General features: G+C 32.1%; 1 protein-coding gene across 1 annotated transcript in view; it reads right to left on the bottom strand.

Moving 5' to 3' along the window:
• Positions 1 to 23,138, bottom strand: part of Gld (Glucose dehydrogenase) — a 113,031-nt gene extending 89,893 nt beyond the window's left edge. Inside the window, exon 1 of the mRNA XM_089645274.1 lies at positions 23,099 to 23,138. The gene's annotated coding sequence lies outside the window, so the exon portion shown is untranslated. The remainder of the gene's footprint in view (positions 1 to 23,098) is intronic.
• Between the last annotated feature and the right edge of the window lie 403 nt (positions 23,139 to 23,541).

Here is a 23,541-nt window from a genome sequence, read left to right as displayed (position 1 = left end):
TTATTTTATAAATCATATGTTGTCTGACCGTCAATCAATTAAAATTCTTTATCAAAAGTTGTAATTAATAGTAGAATTACGTATGTTAGGTTGTAAGGTAATTATACCATAAAAAAAAACTGTTGTGAAGTGGATTATACAAGTCATTTTCATAAATTTTATAGTGTGAATTTGCACAAAAACAACTGTTTTTAAAATATTATAAAATTTATGAGGTAGGTAGGTTAGGACGGGTTGTTACACAGAATTTGAACAATTCATCAAAATTTAATGTTTAGCTGTACCCCGCCACGTGTTGCTGTGGTTCAGTCTGTCTGTGCTTTTTGTTGCTTTTACGTCGAGCAGATGGCTATGGTTTTTGAAAAAAGCATGCTAGGGCAATAGATGGGGGGCTCATTTTTACCTGTCACAGGCGACATCTATATAATAAAGGTGAATATAAAAACACACGAATATTCAAATGCAACATTGTGTCAAAATTTCATAAAAATCGGTGAAGAGATTTAAGATTTTCAACATACGAACGTTTACATTTTTATTTATATTGATAGAACATTGTTTTAACAGTATTTAGGTAAAAGAACATAAATAGGAATTTTTGAAAATCAACTCTCAAATTGGATGAATTGTTCAAATTCTTTGTAACGAACGGTTTTTGGTGGCGTTTTTTAATAGCACAATTTAAAGAAATGTTTTTCTTGCGTGATATTTTTTCATATAGAATTGAACAATTAAATGTAACGGGAACAAATTAATTAAAATGTCAAATTATAAATAACTTTATTCATAAGTTAGGAACGTAGAGGTATTACAAAAAACCAAGAAAAACAGGTTGAATTATAAATACTTATATAAAACCGACGAAAGTAAAAGTGACAAAGCAATACCAATTTAATTTTTGTGCATTTATAATAATGAATTTCTAGAGATAAAAGTAACTACAAAGGAGTTAGTCCCGTTTGTCTATAGTAACCTTGCACATAGTAATGTTTATATTGTGATTTGAACTACTGTAATTCTATGATGTAATTTAACTACAGCAAAAGCAAAACACAGGGTGTAACATCAGGTACTCGGAGGATTTTAACTACTGTAATACTATGATGTAATTTAACTACAGCAAAAGCAACATACAGGTGTAACAGCATACCCGAAAGATTTTAACTACTGTAATACTGTGATGTAATTTAACTACAGCAAAAGCAATATACAGGGTGTAACAGTAGGTACCCGAAAGATTTTAACTACTGTTATACTGTGCTGTAATTTAACTACAGCAAAAGCAATATACGAAGGATTTTAACGAACCATCCCTGATCAAACACGGAAAAAATGAGTACGTCTCCATTTTCTAACAAACTATCAGTACATTCAGAATATGTCTGACCATGTGTTCACGCATGCACCTATCCTAATACGTATAAACACGAAATGTGAAAATATCAGAATTTTATCCCCACAACATATTTGTGTTTTACCAAAAGTTTTTTTTAGGAAACCTGTCAATTTATTCGTCCCGTTTTTTACAGGAATACGAATAATTTGACCAGATTTTTAGTAAATTAGCAATATTTTATATCAGAAAGTTTTCTCCATGAATATGCAGTAAAAAATGGAGAAGTCATTTTGCTCTCCGATGGTTTTTAAAAATGCATCTGTTTGAATTTCAATTTTGTTTTCTTGAAGGAATGAAAAAATAAATTAATGAAGTGAAATCACCACTTCCCGACATTTGATGGAGCTGACATTCGGCAGATGGACTGTTTGTCCATTATAATGCATTCTATCAACTCTGTTGGCACTCACGCACACACCTGCTCACACACAGGCATTTATCTGAAATGGAATGACAGAAATAAATCTCGGTATCATCCGATTGGAATTTGGCTCAAGGGATAACGCGATACACTCATTTTAAATTTATTTTTATTTTTATTCCCTGGGGAGAAAGGTTCAATCCCCAATCAAACCATTCTTTTTAAAGTTCGAAGTAGTCAAGAGCAAGTCGGAAGGAAGGTTAAATCCCGAGCCAAACGAAAAAAACTCTCATACGTCGCAACTGATTACACTGCTACACATTGCGTGATACGCGCACTGTCTCATCTATTACCGTGATGCTAGACCGAGACGGAGTGCGTATCACGTGACTTGCTAGACTGTATCTAACTACCCAGTAGCGAGATGTGATTGAAAAATATGTTTTTAGGTTTTTTAATAAAAAAACTATATTCGAACAGCAAGTTTTTAATTCCAAATATGTACTATGCTGAAGAATCGCAGATTAAAATCCTTCGGGTACGTGCTATTACATCCTACATAAAACCTTAAATTGAAAAATGAATGGATTATTTTTCACCTTCACAATATGACCTTATTGAGATACACGATTCACTGTAGAAAATGATTGAAATAGCTTCAGCTATGCTTTGTGTATAGATTTAGAATAGCCTTCCTATGTTTTGCTTGCTCTTGTCTCACAATATTCTCCAAAGAAGGATGCCATAGAGAAGTGGCTCTTTTCTAGGTACAGTATCACATCCACTTGAGCGATTTTTGTCATATTGTGGGAAGTTTGCAAAAACTTGAGCAATCGTTAGTCATAATGTGACAATTTAATAGAACCTAAAAATATGAGGAAAACGGAGAAATCTAGGTGGATTCATTTGCTTTAAACCGAAGTAAGCAGTTCAAAGGTTTCAATGATAATATCTTGAGGAATTATATAATTATTTATTTATTTATATCTATTCTTGAATACACATTTTACAAATGATTACAGTGGTTTATATTGTAGTACAGAGAAAAAAAGTACAGAAAAAGTACGGAAAAAACAAAAAAAAAAGTACATGTGTTTTAGTAGAAAGTTAATTTTTTTTCACAGACATATATTGAAACATGAAAACACACATTTATTCTTTTACTTTTTTATTCTTTAACACTTCAATCTTTTAAAAAGTACATCAAATCTTGGCTAAAAAACACTGAACTAGATATTTTTTTCTTATAAGTTTTAGCAAAGTTATCTGTTAAATTTATATCCATGTATACATTATTTTTTTATTATTTCACATACATACAAAACAGCGGATATATTTTATTGTTTGTAATGCTTTGTCTGCTAATTCACTTTTTAAGATGTCTTCAAAAACTAGCATTTACCTTATTTGTTGTGTTATTTTAAAACTTTTACATATTTCATGATTTAGTTTCTTGTATTGCATCTCTACAGCAACTCTTTTAAAATAACTTAAATTTATATTTGATATTGTATCTCCACTTAAACCATAGAAATAAGATAAAAATACTTATAATACCCACACTCAGGCTTCGCCTTCGTGGGATTTTTTTTTAATTATGTACATTTATTTCAATATTTTTTGTACATTATTCAATATTTTATGTAACCATGTATGTATAAAAAAAAAATCAATAATAAATAAAAAAATAACTTATAAAAAATATGTGAGTGTATGTATTTTTGGATAATTCTTGAAGAACGTGTATAATATTTAATTTTACTTATTATATTTTGGTTATGTTTGGTTTGAAATTATAATCTTTTGAATAAAGTGAATATCATGATTTTTTATCCAGGCTACGATATGTTTTTTGAGAAAGTTTGTAGATATATTTGTAGTCATTAATTGTTTCAAAGTAATGGGCATACTGTTAAAAAGTTTGGTTGCGTAGTATTGAAAATGTCTTTGTCCATGTGTGGTGTGTGTTATCGGAATGTTCAGTGTTTTATTTGTTGATGATCTGGTTTTTATTATGGCTTTTGGTTGATTTGTAATATGAAGATTATTATGGATGAGATGTAGGAGAGCAGTTTTGGCGTAAATTTGTCTTATTGATATGACGTCTAGTGTTTTGAAGATTTTGTTTGAGTCTTTGTAGAATGGTACTTGCAGTATGAGTTTTATTATTGCTTTTTGAACTTTTTGAATTGGGTAAATTGTGTCAATATCGAGTGAATAATTTGGTAAATACATATACGAGTATACATACAACCAATCGCTTAAGGAGATAAATGTAAACATTCCGTAATAAACACGTAAATTAGATTACCAGGATATAGGTAGATTTTATTCTCGGTCTACCGACTAAGGTGGCTGGATATTGCACATTTTTATAGCGCCGTTTAATTATCTTTATCGCTGGCAGTTAGTACCTACTTACATAATGAGACGATTTGACCTACTAAAATCCACAATTGAAAACTTGCTCGGCTGGTTTTGGAAGGGATCTTCGGCATCTTCTTGCGAGATAGAAAGACGAAAAAGTGGTTTTTCTCAAGGACAAAGGTTGTTGACACTTATCACAATCTTCAAACTCAAGTTGTACCAGTTTAAGCACGTAGCATGAGTGATAAATAACCGTAAGACCACAAATATAATAAAATAATATCGAATAAATAAAAAAAAATAATTCAAACCAATAAACGTCATATTTATCGATCTCATATTTCGAATTCAGAATTAACAATATCATCTTGCAAACTAATTTTTCTCATACTTTTAACAGATTTTTTTTTTGCAAATTGTCGTTTGATTGATCTGAACTAATGAAGCTCTTAGAGTTGAAAGAAATAAGTCGCGATCAATCGATTCCGTTCCTGCTTTGAGAAAAAAAAGTTGTTAATTAAAACTAAATACCACATGATCTAAATAACTCCATTTTAAGTGTCAGAAAGTGCATGCGGATTGCCTATATATATTTAAGTTTATTATCAACATAACTGTCAATTATGTTGATAATAAACTTTAAGCTAGTGTAGTAGAGTTCACCAGAACACAAAATTAGGTCAGATAATAAATTTAATATTAGGTAACACACCTATGTTATATTCTCCTGTCCTTTTGTTTAGCGAAAACCTCTATGACGATCTTTTTTTTATTTTTAATATTTATCTTTTATATATCTTGTTGATATATGGCTACTGAACAAAATGTATGATTATGCCATTGCTCAAAATTCGATAGATTTCGTACCTTTTTCCAAAAAACTCTATTCTCCCTGTAAAATTCAAAACCCCCACATCTGGGGACTTCTTCCCCATCACGAGACAATGCTTGACAATAACAATTAATCACTCATCTCATAATAACATTTTGTAACTTGTATCGAAGAGAGCTGTGAGCGGGACATTGGCTGAAAAAGAGCAGATGTTAAATTGAAGACACAACATCAACAAAAATATCACGCATATGCATTCCCGTTTAATATGCTACTGAACAAACTGTTCCTTCCGATGTAGTGGGAAAAGCAAGATCGCCGTCCGCGATCGTGTTCATATTGGGAAAGAATCGTATGTACCCACACTTTCGACTTTTCACAGATTTTCCAAACAAAGTAGTAAAATTTTGGATCGCAATCGAAAACGAACTGCTATGAACATAGGCACAGTCGCAATGCAAGTTGCGCACGCTTCGTAGGTACCCATCGTATGAGATCTTTGTGAATGTTATAACCGAACTTAGTTTCGTGTTGCGATTAGCCATGTTAGAAGTTTCGTTGGTTGTTCGGCGCTCGGCAGTACGTATTAACTGGCCACTTGTTGCCAGCGTACCTATGTCAATTTGCATGATAAATATCGGTCTAGCTATCAAAAGCGCGATCGTGCTTTGGAAATCGGTATAAAATCATAGTAGTTACCCCCAACAAAACGATATTGTAAAGTTATCGATTTCACTGTTCTAGACCCCTGACATAATCCTAATTAGGAACAATTCACTTCTATCCATATTGTTTGAAAACTTAACGGTAAAGTGGTTGTTTAAAAAAGTTGCTTTTACGATTATATTGCATAGAAAGAAATCGGATTTGAATTTATTATGTGGGTAGGTACACTAGAATAATAAACCTTTTGTACTGAGCCAAGTAGATATTAATGCACGGACAAGCACTAATTTAGTTGCTCCGTGCCAATAAAAAAGGAAAAGTTGAAACATAACAGTTGACTGTTATTGTATGCCTATATTTACTAGCTAGTAGTTCTGTGAACAGTAGACCTCGCGTCTAAATAAGTATGTTTCTAATTTTCTCCTATTTAATAAATCAAAAAAAATCCTTTGAAATCATAATATTTGTAAGTAGGAACTTAAATACCTACCTACTTAATTATAAACCGTACAATATTTTATGTAACATTTAAAAAAAGCAAGGAAACTCAGTGACAATTCGTTTTTCAAAATTTATTCACGCAGGTAGGTACCATAATATTGAAAATATTTGTCAAAATTATCCATTTAGTCAGAGGAAGGCTTGCTTGAACAATAAAGTGTAAGCAGCAGAATTTATAAATCGCAATTCAGTCAACTTTCTTGTCAGAGTTAGCCACCTAGTCAAAGTTAGTCATCTAGTGAAATAAATGGCTTGCTTGAATAATAGATGTGGCAGATTTAAGAAAACGCATTATCAGTCAACCATCTTGCAAGAGTCAGCAACAGAGCCAAAGTTAGTCATCTAGTCAAAGTAATGGCTTGCTTGAATAATAGATGCAGCAGATTTTTGAAAACGCAAAATTAACTATCTAGTCAAAGTCGGTCACCTAGTCAAAGTTAATCATCTAGAGTTAAAGTAAGGCTTGCTTGAATAATAAAGTGGATGCGGAAGATTTTCGAAAAGGTTTTAGTCAAAGTTAGCTACCTGGTCAAAAATAGTTATCTAGTCAAATATCAAGTATAATTAGTCTAATGTCATACTTTTTACCGGAATTTAAGACAAAATAAATTGAAGCAAGAACGAATCGGAACTTTCAAATAATAGACAATTAACGTAAATATGTAAACATAAATAAATATGTTGTGTCACATAGGTAAACTGTGCGCTAATAAACCGTAATACATTCCAAATGACAACTACTGGTGTTGCCAACACCGTGCATCCGTTTATTTATTGAAATAAATCAAAACCAAAAGCGAAACCAATTATGTATGTCATAACATCACAAAACAGTTAAGACGTGTTGCGAAATTTCGCACGGTGACCTAACAAAATTTAAAAAAATAATTCGGACACATATCAAATACTTTATTTAATTTCGTTCATGGTCATAATCAAGTTCAGGTTTGCAATTAAATCTATTCATATAATATAATTCAGTGTGCGTTTGCTCGAAGCTTGAATTAATACTATACTTTTATTGTATTGAAAATTGTTTCAACAAATTAGCAAGCCACATATTTCATCTGATAATGAAAATTTTGATAATGACTAAACACACATGCTCGTATAAGACTGGTAAATTCTTTCAAGGTTCGTTCGCCTTGGTTATACCAGTTTATCTGGGCTATAAGATAACTAATCTAAGTCTGTAATATCTAGATAACTAATTATTACATACTAGATTTCAACTGTTTTGTTAAAGTTGCAATGGTTCACGGTCATGGTCAGGAAAAAAGTTTTTTTTAATATTTTTAATTTACGCTATTAGACCAGGAATTAAAAGAATATTAACCCCTCTGAACTTTTTGTGCCTGTTAGTATTTATTTCATATATATAAATAAATTACAAACAATACAAAACAAAATGAACCTTTGTCTGTCCAACTGGGAAGGATTCCCGATTCAGGACAGCAAAATTGTGTATTTAGTACACAATATTCTCACAATGGAATAGCGATGCTGTCAAAACAAATTTTGAGAACATTGTTGATTGCATTCGAAGTGACAGGATGGTTTCTTTATCCTTAAAAGAATCGCAAAGATGTTATTTATTACCAGGGTCAATTTGGATAACATTAGTAAATGCATTCAGAACAGATGAATTGTTTCTTTCGGGACATCACAAGTCTGAGATTCTTTCCAGGGCATTTTGGAGAACATTTACAATTGTATAGTTAGAATTTTCACATTTATAAATCAGTATAAGACATATGAAACCTATAGTACTATATTTTTAGAATTTCTTAGGTGATAAAAATTACACATTACTAGACCAAAATATATGCCGTATGAAATATGAATTTCCAATTATAAAATTTCGAATCTTTATTTATTAAATGGCTAGTCATTATTAGACAGTAATTTTAAATTTAAATTTAAATAATAACAACAATAAAGATCAAGTATTAGGAACAAAAATAACCATTTTTAAACTTGAAATAAAAACTCGTAGTATATACTCGTACAGTTCACCAGTAGACTCTTTGTGTGCCCTTTACGGCACAAACTGAGACAGACTCATAAAGTCGTCCTATCTGCTTTTGAATTACGGTGAGATATATGATTTAAGCGGTATTAAAAAAGAAACAATACTATGATTTGTATTTTCATTTAAAAGTTTATCATAGACACAATAATTATTGTAATATTATTTTCCGAAAAGTGATCGACCGTCATTGCGTGCATTTTTTCAAAAAAATTGTCAAAGTTTGTGTATTTTTTATCAAATATTTTTATACGAAACGATATAATGTTACATAATCTACGTTTGTGAAAATAAATCTGTTACTCTGACTAATCTGACACAATTTTTCTTACTAAAATTTTGCATAATATAAATTAAATATTATGTGCATTTGTGATAATAAAATCCGAGAACATTGATCTGCATTCAAAATGCAGATGTTTCATTTTGGTATGCATTCAAAAACTGTGAATCTATTTGAAAATGAATGTCAGGCGGGAGTTTTTATAAATATTAATTTAATTATGATAATTTATCATTATTTCGAGAAAGCCGCATTCTGCTGATGCAGCCATATCTCATTTCACAATAAGTCAGTAATTGAGTTGTGTTAAAATAAAAATAAGTTTAACCCTTCTTTTCTCGAAATAAGAATCTAATCGAGATTTAAATTGCTTTATATTAGTAGAATCGATGGCTGAGGTGACTTGATGACAAAATTTTAAAATACTCGAGGAGTTAACTTCAATTTCAAGCAACTTTTCAGTGCTAAATGGTGGTCTTTCACTTTGATGATACTGAGAGTATTTACAACGCCTATAATATTGAAATAAATGTTCCGAATTCCCAATGTTTAAGACGCCATAACATGTTTCAACTAAATACATTTAAAAATAATATCGCCTATTTTAAGCCTTTGACCCAAATGTATAGTAAGATTAAGTGTGCTGAAGTAGACATTTTCGTAATAATTTATACAGATTAAGGCGATGCACTACGTCGTCTAATATTTTAAATTGAGCAGCTATAAATAACAACCCTTACGTAGATGGCGATAAGGTTTAAATTCCTGCTTAACACCATCCGCCTGTTTTGATTTATGCAAGAAAAAAACATGGCCAAAAATGCCTTTTATTTTATTTTGTGCATGTTCAGGCATAAATATATTTTTTTTCGATCATTTTATATATAACTTAATTTGCCACATTATACAATAAAATCATAACCGAAAATGGGTTCGTAAGTAGGAGATTTTAAACCTTTAAGCAGTTTTCATAGGCCTTATACATTATTTTTTTCTGGGCTTATAAAAAGACTTATCTAAAAAATACTCGATTGTTTCAAAGGCCAAGATGTATTCTACTCGCAGTATTTAATTAAAGCATCTGAAATATTTCTAGGCGACCAAATTTTCAAACCAAAAACACACGATTTTGCATTACTACGTATGGCATCGCCTTAAGAAAAAAATGTCTCTTTTGTCTCTTGCCTTTCTTTGTTCCATTTGTCAATTGAGTGAATTTTTATATAATTTCATAATTTTGAATTATTTTTATATTTGTTTCGTTTTTTGAATCGTTTCGATGTATAAAATTAATGAATCTTATGTTTGCGTATATTTTTGTATATATGTATACAAATATACATATTTGTGTATTAACTGGATTGTTCTTACGTAAGTGAAATCATCCGTAAAAAAACCAGTATAAATAAATAAACAATTGTGAAAAAATTACACAAATTATACAAGTAAAAGATACTTGCGCGTGCCGGGATTTGAACCTGTGACCTTCAGATTTGTAGTCGAAGATCGAAACCACTCAACCACGGAGAACATAATCTCTTCGAAGCACAATACCAAGCGCCTATTTCTTACCATATTGCCAAACCTTGTTAATCACTTTTAAGACTGTATTGTTGCAATTCCGCTACATCCACCATCAAAATAAGGCCGTTATTTTGCAAGTGAGAATCGTGCAAACAAAGTGACTCCATTGAACCATCCACGATTGTTATTAACAAAGATGAGACTTGTGGAGAATTCGTGCAGGATTTTAGTCCAAGGACACAGCTCATACATGACGGAGTCACACTTCTCTCTGAAAGCATGCTCTTATTCATCAATCACAAATTGATATTGCGGAACTGTTAGGCGATTTTCCAATCAAATATTTTGTATAACATGTGTCAGATTGAGAGGTTTGATTGCTTGGAGTTAGCTTGTCTAAAAGGTCTGATGTGAAAATGGACTTTATGAATATTTAAATCAACCAGTAAAAAACAAAGTTTTTTTACTATGATACATCTAATTTTAAATGTTTATTATAACTTTTTTTTGGTTTCACTGAGTGTTGAATTTTCCTAAACAGTAACTGGGGTCGACAACTCTACGGACATCTCCAAATGCCGACTGGGTAGGACCGACATTTATTTCGTATACTCCGCTTTCAGAGAAATGTGTATATGTCCCCGTGTGTATGCGTGATTGCCACCAAAAGTTGATAGAATACATTGTCAACGACATGGAGTCTAACTGCTGAGTTTCAGCTCGATCGGAAATCGGGAAATGGGTTAATTTCCACTTCCAAGATCAGCATTCATTCATGCATGAAAACAAAAGTGAAATTTAAACAGATGAATTTAAAAAAGTAACAAAAACTAGTTCCAGTATTTTGAAACACTTTCTGTCAATGTTTAGTGGAAAATGGTGCAAGAATGGAAACTAAAAGCTAATAATTCATGAAAGTTTTTTATGTGGTTTACTTCCGCCAAGAATTCCATTGTTGTCTTTCTTCTGTTACACGCATCGTTAATGAGTAAAAAAGGGTGACATTACAAGGTACTTTCGGCGATATATCCACCAGGGGGTATAGCACATTGAGATCGATAACTTTAAAATATTGAAACGATAGGCGTAACTACCGATGATTTTATACCGATTTCCCGAGCACGGTCGCGCTGTTGATAGCCAGACCGATATTGATAATGCAAATCGATATGCGCCAGCAACACTTGTGCATCTCATTAAAAATACTAATACATTGATAATGTCGAATTGAAATATTGACTTTGGCAGTCCGCATGTTTTTTTGACACTTAAAAGGGAATCAGTTTATAAGGTCATTGGTCATACTCGTAAGTCATAACTAACAACTTTTGTTAGTTAGTTCACACCCATTCATTTAAAAGCCAATCATTTTGCATAACGAACGACATTATTAAAAATGTTGTGCATATTGACAGCCAGAATCTGAATGTTTTATTTTTATTTTTATATTAACTCCACACAGGAGGCCCTGAAGAAAATAATTTCCCTCAGGGCCTATGTCATCTTTGGGGATGCTGTGTGGAGGGTCTTTTTGTGGAGAGGAAGGAGTGAACATGCGTCTTGAAGAGTCCCATGTTGTAGGAGGGAGGAAACATAGAGGCCGGCAGCTCGTTCCTCAGCCGAGCTGTTGAACTTAAGAACGAATCGTAGAAGCGACCCGTTCTCATGTGACAAATGTCAACCGTGTACAAATGTTGGGCGCACGTTTGGCGTGTATCCCGACTACGCACCGGTGCTGAAGGGATCAATGACGCTAGTTCCTCAGAGCATCTTCCATTACCTGACGCCTGTGCTCTAAAGATTGCAGTCCGTTTATTAAGATTGGGGAATCTATCAAACGGACCGCCAGTTTCTGCACAGAGTCAAGGGTTTTTTTCAGGTATTTTGGGGCTCCGGACCAGAGATGGCTGCCAAATTCGACAGTAGGGCGCACTTGCGATTTGTACAGGTCGGCAGTTGTGTACTATTAAAGTATCTGCGGTATGTGATCGCAAAAATCGCCATCTGACCATAGATGACAGATTTCGTCAATATTGTATTGACATATGGCTTTATCGGTCGTCCGTAGACCTTCTGATAAAGTTTATTCATGAAAACAGTCAATTTTAAGCAGGGTTTGGATTTTAATGGTAGGACTTTACACGTCAAAAAGTAAATTATCTTCCATCTATTGGTTGAAATTTACATGTCGAGACGTAAAGTATCTTCCATCTATTGGTTGGACATTACATGTCGAGACGTAAAGTATCTTCCATCTATTGCTTGAACTTTACATGTCGACAAGCAAAGTAGCTTCCATCTATTGGTTGGAAATTACATGTCGACACGTGAAGTATCTTCCATCTATTGGTTGGACTTTACATGTCGACACGTAAAGTACCTTCTACTTATTGGTTGGAATTTACCAGAGTGTCCATGAGTGCCATTAGTCATCCACTCTATTTCTAGCATACGTGATGTCAAACTTTACGGTATAAATATACCATATCACGAGCAAATCAGGTTTTTTTTGTACTCGATTTTTTTAAATTTAATGGTTTACTTTTTTTGTGGTTCGATTTGTATATATTAATTATAGCGGAATCCTTAGTAAGCATTCACGTATATTATGTTGCGTTATGTGCTATTTTTGTACCTGGCTTGACCAGTGTTTTGCTGTCAGTTAAGCGCCCCGAATAGGATCAATATCAAATGTCAATAGTTACGACAATTTACGTCATTAATACGATTGAAAATTGCTGATTGATCGTGATGAGGCGTTTGAAGCGATTGACAAATTGAAACATGCCATTGACGGAAAGATTGGGGAATGATATCATTGTCTATTTTGATTGACCGCGTAGACGCCATAAATGACTAATTAAATTGCCTATCCTAAATTCAATGGACATCATAGACAAGTTAAATTGATGCAGCGGAGTGATCGTTTCGCTGTACAATTGACAATCGTTTGTTCAATTGCAATATCTATTTCGTGGCAGAATAAGATTTGTATTAATTGTAATTGTATTATATCGCGATTGTCCAGAGTTATGGAAAACACGATCGAAAGATTTAACTGTATTCGTAACACTACCTGCGCAGTGTTTCTGCAGAAGTCCACAAAGCAACTGGGGTGAAAATATTGAAGGGTCGATTGAAGTTCCTTCAAATGCGTTTGTCAGTGACGTAAACACATTGAAAATGTATGTTAATCGTCTCCGGATCCTTTTCGGATCGTTAGCTATACAAAAGTTGTTTTTTAAATCATCGTTTACATCTCGGCACCTATGTTACATTTTTTGAATGTCAAGAATTTAAACAAATCTTTGTTTCGTGTTTGACACATGTAATGTATATTTAAAAAAATATAAGTAGTATATATTATAAAAGTAAGTGTACAGTGTACGTGCCGCTAAAACTCAGAAACGAGTCCCGGTACGATCAAGGGAGTTATATGGTGTGGTAGCCCTCTATCCCCCATCCATGAAGAATATTCCCATTTTACCTGAAGGGCGTGCTTTTGAAGATGTAAGGGCCGAAAATTTCGCCCTTTAGATATTTCTAGAACAGTCCAGAACATTCGAGAGTATTCGAGAGCATTCAAAACATTCCAGAACATCCCGGAACATTCTGGAATGTTGTGGAATGTTCTAGAATAGTCTGAAACCTTCCTATATAATTTGACGGATTAAATGTCCTTGTTTTAAGTTCCTTAAACATCCTTGTTTTATTTTGACAGATAAAACGAGTTCCTTAAATATCCTTGTTTTAAATATCCTCGTATCGAGTTGTTGTTTTTAAGCAAAACTTCAAAGAAATAATGATTTATATTCATATATGTTTAGTAACAACGCTGTGACCGGTGTGTGTATTTTCATGTTATTGGAACATTTCCATTTGCAACTTTAAAAACGATGAAGTAGCACTACTATTTACTTGCTTTTTTATATTAGAGATTCTAATCATCATAGAATAATGTAAAATAATAATTGTAACATGTACACCTTAGAACAGGCAATATGTCTATAAAGGGAGATAAAGGAGGAGACGGGTCGAGAGATCAGTAGAAGAGGTCAAATGATCTCTCCAAACCAGCCTCTCCGGATCTGACACGCCACGCAGCTGGAGGGCAGGCGAATCCTGAACACACCTCACCCGATGAACCAAGAGACCCCTGCTAGATCACAAAACGTAGCAAACCACTTGGGGTGACCTATGGCAGAGGTGATGGTTATCCAATGTATGGATCCCGTAGCAACGGAACCCAAACCCGCAATACATTTTAACTGACTTATCTCCAGATTAATAACGAAGCTCGTTCCATCAAATTAAATGGTAGGTATATCAATTCACGCTTCAACCATTATTTTTACTTGTGACAAAAACGAATATATGTTATTTATTATAAACTAGCTGTACCCCGCCCCGCATTGCTATGGCACAGTCTGTCTGTGCAGATAGATAAACAAATTTAAGTTAAAAAAAATCATGTTTGTCCAACAGATGGCGCTGTTTTAAAAATTAATGTTTTTACCTGTCACAGGTGATATCTACATAATATAGGTACATAAAAACACACGCGAATTCAAATGCAAAGTTGTGTCAAAATTTAGGACGGGTTGTTTCGGAGAATTTGAAGAATTCATCAAATTTCAACGTTCATTTCCGGGTACTGTGAAAGTCCTATTCAAGTTCTGTTATTATATCATCACAGGCTAGTTGCATTAAAAAAATGAAATTATAACAGAACTTGAAAAAAATCTTTCACAGAACTGGAAAATTAATTTTGAAATTTGAAGAATTGTTCAAATTCTCCGAAACAACCCGTCCTTAAAAGCAATCGGTGAAGAACTTTTCGATATTTAAGATTTTGAACAAACGAAGACTTACATTTGTATTCATATAAATTAGTTTTTAAATAATTATAATATCTTTTGTATAATCAATTGATTAAATACGATATAGTATCATAAAAAAATGTTGCCATTTTCATTTAACCACTGAAATAAAAATAGCTGTCATTAAATTTGTTCAAACTATCCATTAGATTATTTCGGAATTTCGTAATTGGATGCTTCGATTATCGAAACATTACAATTATGCTATTATTACATTAGCGAATGCTGTAGGTAATTACTACCTTCCATGATAAAAGTCACCGCAAATCTCCAAATCAAAGTGATTGAACGCGTGAAATCGAGGCCTGCTGCCTCAACGTCGATTGGTCAGTTTACAAGAGTAATTGCGTTAAACTGACCAATCAGATAATCACCACCAATGCCATTTATTATAACTTAATAACATAAGAATTTATATTAAAAAAATCGTTCTTGTTGTGGTAGAAATAATCATTTTTAAAAAGACACTCCCTGGTGAGTAGCCAAACAAAAAAATAAATTAAAATAAACGATTATTAAATAGGTCCCAATCACAGACGTAGGAATTAATAGACGAGAAGATAATGGCGAGGGGTAAAATCAACTGTTGAAGAACGAAGGGGGTTAAGCTGACTGTGATTCGTCAATAAATCAATCTGACAGTAAATAGGCATCTCGCATTATAATATCACTATTTAGTTCTTAAAAGTAAAATCTGCTTTTGAATGAATAGACATTTTTACATGGGAGCGCAAATTACTCGCCACGTTATAAACTAATTTGCGAAGTCCAAATTCGGCAAAGTAAATTTCTTCTGTTTGCAGAGTCGTAGTTAGTTTCAGAGTATTTAGTTAAGACACTTTTACAAATGTTTCATAATTTACTTACCCCAGTAAACAACGATGAGCACACTTGAGAATCGCTACATTGTGATGTGATAGTATATGTTTCTAAAACTGATCCATATAATACGGTGTGAATAAGCTTAAAATAAAGTAAAATAATGCTTTCTTATGGAATGTAATACGACAATTGGGTTTGTTCTCTTTTTCACATCTATTTTTACAAGTTTTCATAGCATTAGGTCAACATTTTGCCGTGTTATTTCGTAAAATGAACCGATGATGCCTCGACCATAGTTCGCACAAGAATGATGACGTCGCGTTTTCAAATTTCACTTGAGGCCATACGCGAGCACAGCCGGCTCCAATGGAACCGGTATGGGGAGTGGGGATAATACGCTTTTAATCACTTAGGGCAGGTCTACTAATATTTATATGTCTATGGTAGTACATTATTTTGAAGTATCTCATAAAGTTTAGCCAGCATTAGCAATGTAAGCGCCCGAAAAGCGTTTTTTTACGACTTGTTACAAAACATCGACTTTTCTCTACTTTCTATAAATATAACGTGCAGGTTTTATATATAGAAACTTTTCGGAAGAAATTCTCTGTGATATAAATATATAAATATTTTCCTTTGCGTAGTTGAGAAGAACTAAGCGCACAAACAGACAGACGCGGATGGCGACCTTATTGTATACTGCTTAGAGAAGATAATAATACTCGAAAACCTAAACGAAATGTGAAACAGTACAAGACACAGAAAAAGGTAACGGTCTCAACTGGGAATCAAACCTATGATCTCTGTCTTACCGGGACAACGTCTTTCACCACTCGACCATCGGGATTAAATTATTATACGTTGGTTTTTGTCTATCTCATATTTCAAATTCAGAAGTAACAATATTATCTTTCTAATTATAATAACAAATTTTCAAATAAATTTACTCGAGTTGGCCGGGACTTGAACCCGTAACTTTGAATTGCAAGTTGAGAGCCTTAACCCTCTACCATAAAGGCCGTCTAGTAGTATTGTTAGCTATTAAGAATAACAGACATCTCGGAGACATGGTTTATATTATGGATATACGTATGTGAATATAAGTGAAATTATTTCATTAAATGGTTAATACATTAGATACCTTTCCAATCAGATTTAGCTCGAGCAGTATCCAATCGCCTGACCTCTGCGTTCGTAGATAACATTTCTTATAACAGTCATTCAACAAGTATTTATATTGAATTGTACGTTTGATTACCTACTTTATTTAAAATAGTAACTTAAAACGAGATAACACCCTCAAATAAAAACAGAATCTTAACAGCCGTGCACAAAAAAGCGAAACGCGGCTCTTGTGTATTGGACAGACCTGCGGTTGAATTTGCCCTATCAAATCTCTAAAATAAAGTGGGAATCTTAACGACGTAAGCAATAAAGTGGCGTAAAAACAATTCGGCGAGCGGCTCAGAGTAATGGACGCACCTACGGTCGACTTTGCCCTAGCAGGTCTAGAAAATCAATCTTTCCGTTGTGTTTATTTTAATTATTTATTTATTTATTTATTTAGTCTGCTTTAGTTTCATGTATTTTTACAAGAAAGATTCCTTCAGTTAACTTGTAGCAGTAGTGAGACAATTAAGTGTAACTAGCAGGTATTTGCTGCTAGGCCCTGCGGGCGGCACTTGGTTGGGCTTCGCCCAGTTTAAGTGATACTAACAACAGTTACATTTAATAGATATATATTAGGTAATTCACAGAGAGAGAATGAGTATATATTGTTAAAACACGGAACAGGAAGGAGTTAATGAATAATAACATGCTCAATTTAGGCATAATAAGAATAACAGTTTTTTAATAAATGAGGTCCTGGGTTCAATTCCTGGATCCCACCAAACCTTTTTATGTTCTAAATTATCGTCTAAGAGTCGCTAATATTGTCTGCAATGGTTAAATATTACAATTTGAGGTTTTATTTAAAGTTATAAAAAAATATGGGAGCAATTAGTTGTAGGTAATATTGGTAAGACAGAGATCTGAGGTTCGATTCCCAGTTGAGACAGTACATTTAAATTTATTTTTCTATTGCTTGTTCTGTTTCATGTTTCTTTTAGATTAATTAGTATCATCTTCTTTTTCAATGATAATTTAGTAGCTAGATATATACGTAATTGGTTTATTGTGGTTTGATGTTGATCTATGAATGAAACTAGAACCAATTCACCCAAGCCACAGTGTTAACACGGCGGAAGTAAATCTCTGACGTAATAACCGCGTACAAATTGGTTCAGATTTACGGCGAATCGACGTAGATTCAATTTTCCAACTGAGCAGCCATCGTCTAGTTGTGTTTTTCATTCAGGTCCATCGAGGTGAGTTCTTAAGTCAAACAGTTGCGGTTAATTCACAGGTACTATCAAGCAATTCATTACTATAAAATAATATTAGTTGGGTTGACGAGGGTAAGAGCCGATTATGGCCAGCCTTCGATAGCAGAGGGCAGCAGAACAATAGGAAGTTGTAGTTTTAACGTAGTAGGCTAGGTATCTCGTGCCCTAAGAACATTAAAGTTCCATCTGCCATTTGTATAAAACTAAGATATTGAGGTTTTAAGTTTGAATCACGAATAAGGGCTGGATGTTTCACATAATTTGAACACTACCAGTATAAGTGATTGAAGATTACTCTTTCAGGGCTCTCGCAATGATTTTTTTTATTATTAAATAGCTTAGTTTACATAAAACGACTCTAGATTCTCGATTTTCAGTGCACAAGTGTATTTGTAAAAGGGAAATTTTACAGAATTTGAACAATTTATTAAATATCAATGTTTATTTCCAAGTTCTGTTAACATTTCAGTTATGCGAAACAACCATCCAATAATTATATAGTAACAGAACTTGAATATAACCTAACTAACTTTTAAATATATTGAATTATTCAAATTCTTTAAAATAACTGGCCCTTAAGAAAGTGAAAAGTGAATATGAAGAACGTATTGTAATTGCATTTTCTTTATGGATATTTTGTACAAAATACGCTGAATTTAGCAAAAAAACTAAGTAAAAAACAATGAACCTTTGTTGCTTTGAAAATGAATCTAAATATTGGTTTAATTTTGCAAGATGCCTTGTTTTTGCATAGAAATCATTTTAAATACGTTCCGCATAATTCACTTTTTCATAAATGTAGTTTGTTATAGTCAGTTTCAGGCAATTTGCAGATGGAGCCTTATTGTTATAACTAAGGGAAAGTACTCGAATTACAACCCATCTATTTTAGCTATTATCTATGGTAGATAAGTTTCCGGTAAATTTGAAAAAAGACATTGTTGTTATAAATAATAATAATACGAAATTGAACTGAGTTGTTCATAAAATGCTAATCAACGGTGAAGGTAAGAAATCACAATTCTTTCGTCAAAATACAAGAATAAACCATTTTCTTCAGATTTTTAAATTAGTAGTTATCGGTAACTACGTAACATACACGGCGGATTCTGTTAGTAACACTCGTTATAAATTGAAATAAACTATTTTATTGTTTTAACATTATTAAATTTGATTTAAATGTTACACTTTAATGTGGTGTAATACATTGTCCATGCCGATCCTGTTAGTAAGACTTGTTTATCATAAATTGAAATAAACTATTTTATTATTATAACATGATTAAATTTGATCTTAATTTAAATAATTTGATAAACAACATTATAAGTTCTATCACGATTTATTTTTGGTGTATTATGCCGTGTTGCGCTTGCTTATTTAGACAAAAATTCGGACAGGGTTACTAAATTGTCTATGACGAACTTGTTAGTAAGACTTGTTCGTTATAAATTGAATAAACTATTTTATTATTTTATAAATATGGTACCTACTAAATACCAAATATAGTTCGATAAAGAATCACTAAGTGTGATTCCTCATTGGGGAAAGAATTTACCATAAACATAAGATTCACTCAACAAGAAGGATTATTGGTTCCGATTTGTTACGATAAATTCGGTGAAAGAACCCTAAACTATATTGTACCCAAGTTATTGACTAAGTATAATACATCAATGACCTTTTCTGATTTTTCTGATTCAAATTTTCGTTTAAGAATCGCTAATATTGTCTTCAATAATTAAATAATACAATTTGAAGTTTTACTCAATAATTTATTAAAAAAATAAAATATTTATTTTAGACTTAGCAAAAAACTCAATAGATGTCGCACATAATAATAAAAAAATTACAGAGTTTCATAATTTTTTTCTGAAATTGTGGTCAGAACTTTGATTTCATATAAGTGTAAATTGTAATTATCCTGCGGTAAATTTCTATATTTGAATATAAAGCTTGGTGTTTTTTCTTTCTAACGCCGTTTAGTTCATATTTCCAACTATGACAGTAAGAGAGACACAACGATTTTCATGAGACCATATGAGCTGTTCCGAACAGTGACCAAAGCCTGATCAGTTACAAGACTCGAAGCCGGATAACATGATAGTAATTATTTAAGAAACTTTTAGTTGAAACACAAATCTGTCGTACACGTTGTATAAAAACTGATAACTTCATCACAAATTCTTAAATATCATTGAAGATCATAATAAGCGAAATTCGTCATGAAAACCAATTATCGTGATAATTTTTTTTTAATCACTCTGATATGTCAAGTTTTTTTATTTTAATACAGAAATAATGAAAATTTCATTGAAAAGCAGGTAAAATTGATTCAAGTGCTACTTCCAGAGACTAGGTGTATTACTGTATCAGTTTTTGTCTCGGTAAAAACGCAAGCAAGAAATTGCCTATTTTACCTTGACGACAATCCAAACTCAGAAATTGCATTGTATTTTTAAATGTCTATGTAAAAAACGCATTTTACCATCTTACAATGATTACACGTGTTTTGTCTTTTGTAGACATTTGTATAAAAAACGCATTTCGTAATCAAAGCGTATTTCATTCCAACATTAAACAAATATAGCAGTTTTTCACACAGTTACATACTGTTTAAAAACAGGAAAATAAATAAACGTTTTATTTGAATAGGAATAATGTAATTGCTAAAAAAGTTTTTGAAATGCAGTGTAATCTTCTGTTTTTTTATTCTGATTGTTTAATAATTGCTTAACCCCTCAGGCCTCTGGCATATTTACCGTTATATCTCTTAAAAACAATGTCAGAAGGAATAAATGGAATATTTCTTAACGTATCCAAAAATTAAAAAATGTTTTTGAAAGATGATGAAATTATTTTGTTAGAAATAAACGTGAAATTTTTGAAATATTCAAATTACAAACATAAAAAAGTTTAAAAAATGTTTTTCGTAAAAAAAACACATCATATTTTGTTAGACAATTGTATTATAAACACTACTGTCACCTCAAAAATAATTTACAAAAAATTCGGTTTCATAGAAGTGCATATTTTAGTTCACCCGTTGTTAACTTTTAGATTTGAATATCAAGCGTAGTGTTTTTTCTTTCTAACACAGTGTAAATCATATTTCTAACTGCGACATTAAGGGAGATAGAATGATTTCCACCTGACAATATTTAAATTACTCTTATTTTGTAAGCGGGAAAAGTTGATTGAACCCGCGACTCCTGCCAGGGTGGGAACACTGGAAACTGGGAACCCAATGCGTTTGCTAACTAAGCTACTAACCAATTGTTAACCATGCTTATAATTATATTGTTGCCTTGCAACCAACATTAAAAAAACAGCAAATTTTATTTATATCAGTGATAAATTGTTACTAAAGTTTCAACTATTTAGAACACTAGAAATTTGTGTTCAAATCGACTAATGATGTTAAAAAGTCACCAAATCGATAATTATTACGACAAATCAATTTGAAACAATTTTTACGATAACATTAATTAGCAATTAATTTAAACGAGATACTTTGTGAAGAAAAATATTTCAATAGTACTTGCGATTTAATAAATTTTCACATTAAAATATACAAGTTATCCGGGGGTAAAGAGGGAGATGATTTTAGAAGCAAAACGAAAAATAACTTTTGCCGAAATTCTAATGTTTTCAGGTATTTATATAAATTCTTTAATTATTTTTATTAAAAATAAATATTCTTCCATGGAAAAATATTTTTGCATGGCGAAATGAACATTGGAATTTCGAAAAAAGTTAATTACCTTTTTTACTTCTATCATATAGAACCACTTCCCGAAGTTAGCGCACTTTATCCCCGGACACCTTGTATAGGTATATACTTTTGAAAAATAGGTAACTAACCAGGATTCAAACTGTAATGAAACTACCTGACCTGTACCTGGTGTTGTTCGATTTTTTTCTACTATCCATTAATATAATATGCATATTTGGATAAATAAATCTTTCGGAAATTTTTTTCTGAATTATAGTAAAAACCCTATCAAAATTGATTGCGTAGTTTAGAAGAACTAAGCGCACAAACAGAGAGACGCGGATAGCGATTTTATTTTGGTATAATATAGAGGAGAAGAAATTTTCTTGTTTATAACAGCAAATACTCTCGAAAGGTGAGCTCCAACAATTTAAAAATGAAACAATTTGCGACTGACTGCATAATTACTATCATGAGATATGGAGATATTAACTCTCAAAAATTAGATAGCCAATTTGTCCACACATTATTTGTGAAGGAAAAAAAAGATTTCACGATACGTTGAATAAAAGAAACGTTTTATTTATTCAAAAAGATAAATATTGTTTTGTAGTGAAACATAAGAGAATGTGATAACATTTATGCACCATAATTCAAATCCCGGGTGAAACCGGGTATCGATGTCAGCATTTTCATAATTCATAAAAAATACTTTTACAGAAACACTTAACAGGATGTCCAGGAATAAAGTGCGCTAACTTCAGGAGGTGATTCTTCATGATGATGAAAGTAAAATGAAAAATTAACTTTTTTCGAATTTCCAATTTCCCATAAAATAATATTTTTCAATAAATGAATATTTATTTTCGCATACAAAAAATTATCTTTTTAACTAAGTTATTTTTTTTTACTTTCAAAATCATGTAGAATCATCCCCCGAAGTTAGCGCACCTAACCGCCGGGCAAACTGCTTTATTTTTCTGCAATTATTGTAGGAAACAACGAACAATAATTATATACAAAACATGTTACAAAAAAATAGAACAATGTTTGTGTTTGATAAGCCAACACTGATACTTTGTAATACTTGTTTATTCAAAAGAATTTTATTAATGCCAACTTTAAACTTACTGCCCAGCTGTAATATTAGTTTGAATAAATGTGGTGTTTTTTTAGGTTTATTTACATTTTCAATAATATTTTAAGTTCACATGTATTTTGTTATTATTTACTATAATTGTAAAGCTGCATATCTCGAAACAGGAATTCCCTAGTGAGATGAGCGGCTTATGATATTATTTTAAAATACTATTTTATGATTAAATAAATAAATATTACCTTAATTGTGTGTTATCCTCTTCTTCGAAAATGTTACAATTGCACCTTTTTAAATACCAATAAAAGTCAGCACAGAATTAATCACCCCAACTAACGTTAAAAATACCGTTTTTGGGCTAAGATAATAAAAATACAAATAACTTTGAATATATTTCAAATAATCATCGTAATTTTGAAAAGAGTTCGTAATGTTTAAAATGTAACTACACCAGTAAAAGCCGGCGTTCCGAAAACGTTTATGAATAATTTCCAAGTGTATTGTTTTAGATTGTGCACGAGATTTGCAATACAGCCTTCTGTACCAAACGGCGGTTGGCGCTATACTGACAGTCTAGGCCTAGAATTTTCTTTACGACTAAAAGCCTCTTGGAGGGGGTGAAAATCAAACAAAGTTTTTAATTCGAATCTGATAATATGATTCGCCTTTGTTTTTTGTTGATAAT

Source organism: Hesperophylax consimilis, chromosome 22, assembly GCF_061612785.1.
Source record: "Hesperophylax consimilis isolate HC1 chromosome 22, BYU_Hcon_1.0, whole genome shotgun sequence".
Taxonomy (NCBI): domain Eukaryota; kingdom Metazoa; phylum Arthropoda; class Insecta; order Trichoptera; family Limnephilidae; genus Hesperophylax; species Hesperophylax consimilis.
Note: the sequence above shows the minus strand (reverse complement) of the source record. Positions and strands in the feature narration are given on the sequence as shown.